At 37.9% G+C, this 9361-nt stretch overlaps 1 long non-coding RNA gene across 1 annotated transcript in view; it reads right to left on the minus strand.

Annotated features, from left to right (window-relative positions):
• The window catches only part of LOC122234598, a 35929-nt gene extending 27244 nt beyond the window's left edge, over window positions 1–8685 (minus strand). The window contains exon 1 of the long non-coding RNA XR_006212437.1: window positions 8642–8685. This is a non-coding gene — a long non-coding RNA (uncharacterized LOC122234598). The remainder of the gene's footprint in view (window positions 1–8641) is intronic.
• Between the last annotated feature and the right edge of the window lie 676 nt (window positions 8686–9361).

A 9361-nucleotide genomic window follows, 5' to 3' on the forward strand; every position in this document is an offset into this window, starting at 1 on the left:
TTTGAGAGAACCACTACTAATGTCATCCTCAGTAGGGAAAGACTGAGAGCTTTCCTCATAAGTCAGAAACACGACAAAGCTGTCCATTCTCACCATTGTTATTCAATATAGTGTTGCAAGTCCTGGCCTCAGCCATAAGATAACACAATGAAATATTAGTCATCCAAATCTGCATGGGAGATGTCAAACTTTCACTCTTCGCAGACAACACGATAGTGTATGTGGAAAACCCAAAAGACTCCACCAAAAAAATTGCTAGAGCTAATCCATGGATTCAGGAAAGTTGCAGGATATAAAATCAATGTATGGAAATCAGTTGCATTTATATACACCAATAATGAAGCAGAAAGAGAAATCAAGGAATCGATCCCATTTACAATTGCACCAAAACCCATAAAATACCTAGGAATAACCTAAGCAAAGAGGTGATAAATCTATGCACTGAAAACTACAGAAAACTTATGAAAGAAATTGAAAACATAAAAAAATGGAAAAATATTCCATGCTCATGGATTAGATGAATAAATATTGTTAAAATGTTGATACTACCCAAAGCAACCTACATATTCAATGCAATCCCTATCAAAATAACACCAGAATTCTTCACAGAGCTAGAACAATTCTAAAATTTATATGGAACCAGAAAAGACCCCAAATAGCCAAAGAAACCCTGAAAAGAAAACCAAAGCTGGAGGTATCACAATGCTGGACTTCAAGCTGTATTACAGAGCTGTAATTATCAAGACGATATGGTACTGGCACAAGAACAGACACATCGATCAGTGGAACAGAATAGAGAACCCAGACATGGACCCACAAACATATGGCCAACTAATCTTTGACAAAGCAGGAAAGAATATCCAATGGAAAAAAGACGGTCTCTTTAGCAAATGGGGTGGGAAAACTGGACAGCAACATACAGAACCTGGACCACTTTCTTATACCATGCATAAAAATAAACTCAAAATGGATGAAAGACCTAGATGTAAAACAGGAAGCCATCAAAATCCTAGAGGAGAAAACAGGCAACAACCTTTGTGATCTCAGCCACAGCATCTTCCTACTTGACATGTTTCTAGAGGCAAGAGAAACAGAAACAAAAATAAACTCCTGGGACCTCATCAAGATAAAAAGTTCTGCACAGCAAAGGAAAGAATCAGGACAACTAAAAGGCAACCAACGGAATGGGAGAAGATATTTGCAAATGACATTATCAAATAAAGGGTTAATATCCCAAATCTATAAGGAACTTATCAAACTCAATGATCAAAAAAACAATCCAGTGAAGAAATGGGAAAAAGACATGAACAGACACTTTTCCAAAGAAGACATTCAATGGCTAACAGACACATGAGAAAATGCTCAACACCACTCATCATCAGGGAAATAAAAACCAAAACGACAATCACATACCACCTCACACTTGTCAGGGTGGCTAAAATTAACAACTCAGGCAACAACAGATGTTATTGACGGTGTGGAGAAAGGGTAACTCTATTGCACTGTTGGTGGGAATGCAAATTGGTGCAGTCACTCTGGAAAACAGTATGGAGATTCCTCAAAAAATTAAACAACCCAGCAATTGCACTACTAGGAATTTATCCAATGGATACAAACATCCTGATTCAAAGGGGCACATGCACCCCAGTGTTTATAGCAGTGCTATCAACAAGAGTCAAATTATGGAAAGAGTCCAAATGTCCATCAACTGATTAATGGATAAAGAAGATGTGATACACACACACACACACACACACACACACACACAACACACACAGTGGAATACTACTCAGCAATGAAAAAGAATGAAATCTTGCCATTTGCCACAACATGGATGGAACTGGAGGTTATTGTGATAAGTGAAATAAGACAGAGAAAAACAGATATCATATCATTTCACTCATACATGGAATTTGAGAAACTTAACAGACGAACATAGGGGAAGGGAAGGAAAAATAAGATTAAAAAAAAGAGACGGAGACAAACCACAAGAAACTCTTATATACAGAGAACAAACTGAGGGTTGATGGGGGGCTGGTTTGGAGGTGGGTTAAATGGGTGACAGGCATTAAGGAAGGCAGTTTTCGGGATGAGCACTGTCATATGTCATAGATGAATCACTGGGTTCCACTCCTAAAGCCAAAACTACACTAATTAGTTTTGGCTCAATTAGTTAACTAATTTGAGAATAATAATAATAAAAAAGATACAATTCTGAAAAGTAATGAAGGTGAAAAGAAGGTGGAAGGAAAACTACTAGATCACTTATATAAACTTAGAGAACTCAGCGATTCCATAAAGCACAATAATATCTGTTTCATACGGATCCCAGAAGAGCTAAAGTAGGAAAAATGGGCAGAAGGTGTTTTTGAACTAATTATAGCTCAGAACTTCCCTAATCTGGGGATGGAAACAAGTATTCAAGTCCAAGAGGCACGGAGAACTCCCCTCAAAATCAACAAAAACAGGTCAACACCAAGACACATCATTGTGAAAATTACAAAAGACAAAGATAAAAATAGAATCCTGAAAGCAGCGAGGGACAAAAGGTCCTTAACCTCTTAGGGGACACATGTAAGGTTAGCAACAGACTTGTCCACAGAAACTTGTCAGGCCAGACAGGAGTGGCATAGTATATTCAAAGCCCTAAATAAGACAAATATACAGCCAAGAATACTATCTCCAGCAAGGCCATCATTCAGAATAGAAAGAAAGATACAGAGTTTCCAAGACAAGCAAAAACTAAAGGATTTTGTGAACACTAAACCAGCTCTACAAGTAATATTAAAGGAAACCCTTTGAGCAGGAAAGAGAGACCAAAAGCAACAAAGACTAGAAAGGAACAGAGATAATCCAAGGGAACAGCAACTTTATAGATAATACAATGACACTAAATTCATATTTATCAATAATTACTGAATGTAAATAGACCAAATGTTCTAATCAAAAGGCACAGGGTACCAGAATGTATTAAACACAAAACCCATCGGGGCGCCTGGGTGGCTCAGTTGGTTGAGCGTTCGACTTTGGCTTAGGTCATGATCTCACAGCTCATGAGTTTGAGCCCCGCGTCGGGCTCTGTGCTGACAGCTCAGAGCCTGGAGCCTGCTTTGGATTCTGTGTCTCCCTCTCTCTCTGCCTCTCATCCACTCGTATTCTATCTCTGTCTCTCTCAAAAATAAACATTAAGAAAAAAATTTAAAAACCACACAAAACCCATCAATATGCTGCTTGCAAGAGACTAAAGACACCTTCAGATTGAAAGTGAGGCGGTGGAGAATCACTGATCATGCAAATAGACATCAAAAGAAAGCTGGAGTAGCCATATTTCTATCAGACAAACTAGATTTTAAGCCAAAGACTGTAATAAGAGATGAAGAAACACACTATATCATAATAAAGGGGTCTGTCCAACAAGATCGAACAATTATAAATATTTATGCTCCCAACTTGAAAGAAGCCAAATATGTAAATCAATTAATCACAAACATAAAGAAACTAATTTATAATAATACAATAATAGTAGGGCTCTTTAACACCCCACTTATAGCAATGGACATATCTAAGCAGAAGATCAACAAGGAAACAATGGCTTTGAATGACACACTGGACAAGATGGACTTAACAAATATATTCACAACATTCAATCACAAAGTAGCAGAATACACGTTTTTCACTTGTGATGAATACCTGGTATTGTATGAAAGTGCTGAATCACTAAACACTAAATTGTACACCTGAAACTGATATTAAACTATATGTTAACTAATTTAAAGAAAAACTTTTTTTAAAGAGTTCCATTTGTTCCACACCCTCACCAACACTTGTTGTTGTGAACCTTTTACATTTTAGTCATTCTGGTACGTATGCCATAGTATTTCATTATAGTTTAATATAAACTTTTAAATGCTTATTTGAGAAAGAGAGAGAAAGAGTTTGAGCAGGGGAGGGTCAGAGAGAGAGAGGGAGACACAGAATCCGAAGTAGGCTCCAGGCTCTGAGCTGTCAGCACAGAACTCAATGTGGGGCTCAAACTCACAGACTGTGAGATCATGATCTGAGCCAAGGTTGGACATTCAATTGACTGAGCCACCCAGCCACCCCTATAGTTTAATATGATTTTAAGGGCCATATAGTAGTTCATTCCGTCAAAATGGTAAAGTTTTTTACTTTACTAATCTCTTATTTTTGGACATTCAGAGGGCTTTTTTTTTTGTTTTTCTTTTTTAAAGTTTATTTATTTTGAGAGAGAGAGCATGTGAGCAGGGGAAGGGCAGAGAGAGAGAGGGAGAGAGAGACAGAATCCCAAGCAGGCCCCATGGTGTCAGTGCAGAGCCCAACTCCAGGCTCAAACTCATGAACCATGAAATCATGACTGGAGCTGAAACCAAGAGTCAGACACTTAACCTACTGAGCCACCCAGCACCCTTGTTTAGTTTTTCAATTTTTTTACTTTACAAACACTCAGATGATCATCCTTTACCATAAAATTTTTGTTTGCCAAAATCAGAAAAAAAGGGGTTATCACTACAGATATCACTTACACGTATTAGAAAGATAATAAGAGGGGTGCCTGAGTGGCTCTGTCAGTTAAGCGTCTGACTTCGGCTCAGGTCATGATCCCACGGTTTGTGGGTTCGAGCCTCACGTCAGGCTCTGGGCTGATAGCTCAGAGCCTGGAGCCCACTTTGGATTCTGTGTCTCCCTCTATCTGCCCCTCCGCTGCTTGCACTCTTTCTCTTGCATTGTCTTAAAAATAAATAAATGTTAGGGGCGCCTGGGTGGCTCAGTCGGTTAAGCATCTGACTTCGGCTCAGGTCATGATCTCGCGGTCCATGAGTTCGAGCCCCGCATCAGGCTCTGTGCTGATAGCTCAGAGCCTGGAGCCTGTTTCTGATTCTGTGTCTCCCTCTCTCTCTGACCCTCCCCCGTTCATGCTGTCTCTCCCTGTCTCAAAAATAAATAAACGTTAAAAAAAATTTTTAAAGATAATAAGAAAATACTATGAACAATTTTATGTCAACAAATTCAACAATATAGATGAAATGGAAAGATTCCTTAAAAAATTTATAACTTACCATACAAAATAAAACAAAAAGCCTAAAAAATCCAATATGTATTGTAATAACTGAAATATTTATTAACAAACTTACCAGAAGGAAAGCCCTAGTCCCAAGTGGTTTTACTGGTAAGTCCTATCAAAAATTTATGGGAGAAATAACACCAAATTTACAAAAACTCTTTCAGACAGTAGAAGAGCAAGTTACACAGGATATTATCAGATTTTAAGTTTTTGCCAATGTGACAAGTGAAAAATATTTCATGCTAGTCTTATTTGTTCTTTGATTATTAGTAAGATTGAAATTTTTCTTATGTTTATTGGTCTCTCTCTCATTTTAATACATGAATGTTTGTCTTTTTCTGATTGATTTTTAAGAGCTTGCTACAAAGTAAAGATAGTATCCCATTAGCTATCAAATGTGCTACAAACTGAAGCTACTTTTTAAAACTCCACATAGTGTAATTCATATGAAAGCTATGTGTGCAAGAGGTAATAACATAGGGTGATGTGCTGATTATGAAATTAAAAGTCCTCAATATACAGTCCTTCCACTTACATGCTATGACCTAAAATGCCTGCTCGCCATTAGAGAACTTTGAGTACAGGTATTATTATCTCACAGATCAAAACTGGGGGAGAAGTGGATCATTAATCCAGTCATTTCTTTACATGATGAAATCACTTAGCAGATTTTCAGTAGTGCCCTGAGGCACAAGGAGACAGGATAGGTTGGTTTTGATGGAAAAGGAGACAGGACATGAAAATCCAGAATATAAAAACCATAACACTCCCACAGGACAGAAGGAGGCCTTATGCAGCCAGATAAGGGAGAGACAATGAAGTGAGACAACCCCCAAGTGGGGAAATATTTCATTACAGACTAGGGCCTACAACATATTTGTCTGGGGCTTAATCTATAAAGGGAACCAGAAATGTAATAAGACAAAGAAATATGTAGTATTTTAATTCCTCTCAGAGAGACTGAGAGTGTGTGGCTGGAAGTAATATGGGATACTTTGTAAGAATCCTAATGTTTTCACTCTTATGTGAAACTTATCCTGAGAAACTTAACAGAAGCCCATGGGGGAGGGGAAGGAAAAAAAAAAAAAAAGAGGTTAGAGTGGGAGAGAGCCAAAGCATAAGAGACTCTTAAAAACTGAGAACAAACTGAGGGTTGATGGGGGGTGGGAGGGAGGGGAGGGTGGGTGATGGGTACTGAGGAGGGCACCTTTTGGGATGAGCACTGGGTGTTGTTTGGAAACCAATTTGACAATAAATTTCATATATTGAAAAAAAATTTAAAAAAAATAAAACAAAAATAAATAAATAAATAAATAAATAAATAAATAAATAAACAAACATTAAAACAAAGGAAAAAAAAAGAATCCTATAAAAGACACATGAGAAAAAGCAAGTAGTTGCAACACACGCAACTACGGAAAGTAGTTCAGACCAACTGCAGAGCTTCCATTCTGGCTAAGAGGGGCATGCAAGTCTGGCGGCACAGCTGATTTGCTTGGAACTCTGGGGATGAGGCTGCATGCTGTCACCTATGCCCTTCTTTTTCACCCTCCCCATACAGCAAACAGCCTTTCCCCCAAACAGATGTTGAACAAGTGTATAACGAATATTGGTTAAATGCTGGTTATAAAGAATACTGGGCTATCAGAGGGGCTACACATCTCAGTCTCACCCCGGCTGCAGGCGGGGGGAGGGAAGAGAAGTGGAGAGACACCACAGTTTTCATGGGATTCACTTGAATCCTCATGCTCTGAAGTTTGCTCTCTCCTCCCTGCCTTACAAAACAAAGAGAAAAAGAAGAAAAGGATAAAAGTCAGAGGATGTGTTTTGTTAACAAACAAACAAACAAACACCAAAACTCCTATCCCCTCCCTATAAAGAAAGGGTGATAGAGGTCCAACATCTCTTACCTACCATTCTGAAATCTGACAAGCTCTGAAAAACAAAAGTGCTTTTCATATCTCATTTGGCAACAAAACCCAACCTATCAGGAAGTGAAACCATGTATAGTCTTTATTCATTCTAATTAATAGGAATATTCACCAATGCAGAAATATTTATGAGTATGATCTCAAGATGCAGCTTCTGATCCTGCAAGGGGAGTAGCATGGCTCTAGATATCATTATCACCTTAATAAAAACTGAAAAATACTGAATTTTAAAACATGTTAGCCATATAGATTTCAGGTAAGAAAAAATATTCAAAGACATTTTATGAGCTGCAAATGAGAAAATGTTCAACCAGAACAGTGCCTGACAGCTGAAAAACAGGAGTTCCATTTTCTTCTGCCCATATTTTGCTTGTGTGAATAGGAGCCCTTCTTCAGAAGTTAGCTCCAGGCTGGTTAATGGGGGTCAGATATCACAAATGAAGTACTGAGTAAAAATATTGGCAAGTTATATAAAAAATATAGAGTTTATATCCCTGATATATCCACAGTTCTTTAAAGAGAAAAATATCAAACTTGATAGGAAATTAGGCAAAATACATGAATAGACAGTTTACAGGAAAAGATAAACAAATGTTCCTTAAACATTAAAAAAAACCTGTAATGTTAATTTTGATTTGGAAATTGTTTTTCTCAGTTTTGTATGCTTAAAAGGTCCTCAAAACAATGGTGTCTAATAGTAATGAATCAACATAGAGCCTAGATCATGACTTCTAAATACCACTCCCTTTTCAAGGAGATCCTGTGAGAAATTGATGTTTCCAAGTGTAGAGCAGAGAAAATACCAGGTAAGCCTGGGACCTCTTGTTATATCAGAAAGTACAGAAGTAATCAAATAATGATGGGGGCATGTCAAAGGGCTGTCATTGACCTAACTTGATAAAATTTAGGCATCAAAAAGAATAATCATTGCAATTGGTTAAAAAAACATTGTAGTTTTGGGCTGCCTGGGTGGCTCAGTCAGTTAACTGTCCAACGTTCGGCTCAGGTGATGATCTCACAGTTTGTGGGTTTTTTTGTTTGTTTTTTTTTTTATGGAAAATCCCTTATTATTTTTTTAATGTTTATTTGTTTTTGAGAGACACAGAGACAGAATGAGAGTGGGTTAGGGGTAGAGAGAGAGGGAGACACAGAATCCAAAGCAGGCTCCAGGCTCTGAGATGTCAGCACAGAGCCCGACATGGGGCTCGAACTCCCGAACCGTGAGATCATGACCCGAGCCAAAGTCAGACACTCAACCAGCTGAGCCACCCAGGTGCCCCCAGTTTGTGGGTTTGAGACCACAGTTTGTGGGTTCAGGCTTTGTGCTGACAGCTCAGAACCTGGAGCCTGCTTTGGATTCTGTGTCTCCCTCTCTGTCTGCCCCTCCCCTGCTTGCACTCTGTCTCTCTATCTCTCTCAAAATAAATAAATAAATAAATAAATAAATAAATAAATACTATTAGGTGATCCCTAATAACCTCCCAAAGTCCCCACCTCCTAACATCATCTCCTTGGGGGATAGGATTTCAAAACAAATTTGGGATGGGGGATGTAAATATTCAGACCACAGCAATGAGGAAACAATCACGCACATGCAGTATGTGAGATATTCAACAAGATTACTCACCTGGATTCAAAGGCAATGGCATGGGAACAAAAGCAGAAGGATTCCTCGAGGTCAGAAAAGACCAACAAAACAACAACAAAATGCAACACATGGATCTTGTTTGGATCCTAGATATTTAAAAAAAAAAAAAGACATTTTGAGACAATTGAGGAGATTTTAGTTTGGAATAGGTATAAATTGTATTAAGGAATTATGTTTAATTATTTTAGGTGTGAAACAGTACTATTGTTATACAGGAGAGTGTCCTTACGTTTCAAGGATGAATGCTGAAGAATTTAAATGTGAAGAGAGTAATGTCTGCAACTAACTTTCAAATGATTTAGAAAAAAATGTGTATATACATATATATGTGTATATTCATATATGTGTATGTATGTCTGTGCATGTAAATAATGAGAGAAATAACCCAAATAGGGTAACAAGTTAAAGTACCCCCAAATGATTCTGATTCTAAAGATCCCCAAAACATACTTTGAAAACTATTAAGCTAGGCAATGTTCAAACTGGATTCCCCAAATTAGTATTTCTGATGGTGGCTGGTGGAAGCTCCCAGAAGCCAAAGGATAATCCATATCTCCATGCATGTCTCTCTTAGTGCCTCAATTCAATCATGGTAATATCTGGGATTTCTTAATACACTTTCATGAATGGACTTGTTCCCACTGGTTTTCTTCTCTGGCTTTTATAATCTTATATTCTGCTTTTTTTTTTTAAATCTTA

The sequence above is a fragment of the Panthera tigris genome, chromosome E3 (genome assembly GCF_018350195.1).
Source record: "Panthera tigris isolate Pti1 chromosome E3, P.tigris_Pti1_mat1.1, whole genome shotgun sequence".
In the NCBI taxonomy this organism is placed as follows: Eukaryota; Metazoa; Chordata; class Mammalia; order Carnivora; family Felidae; genus Panthera; species Panthera tigris.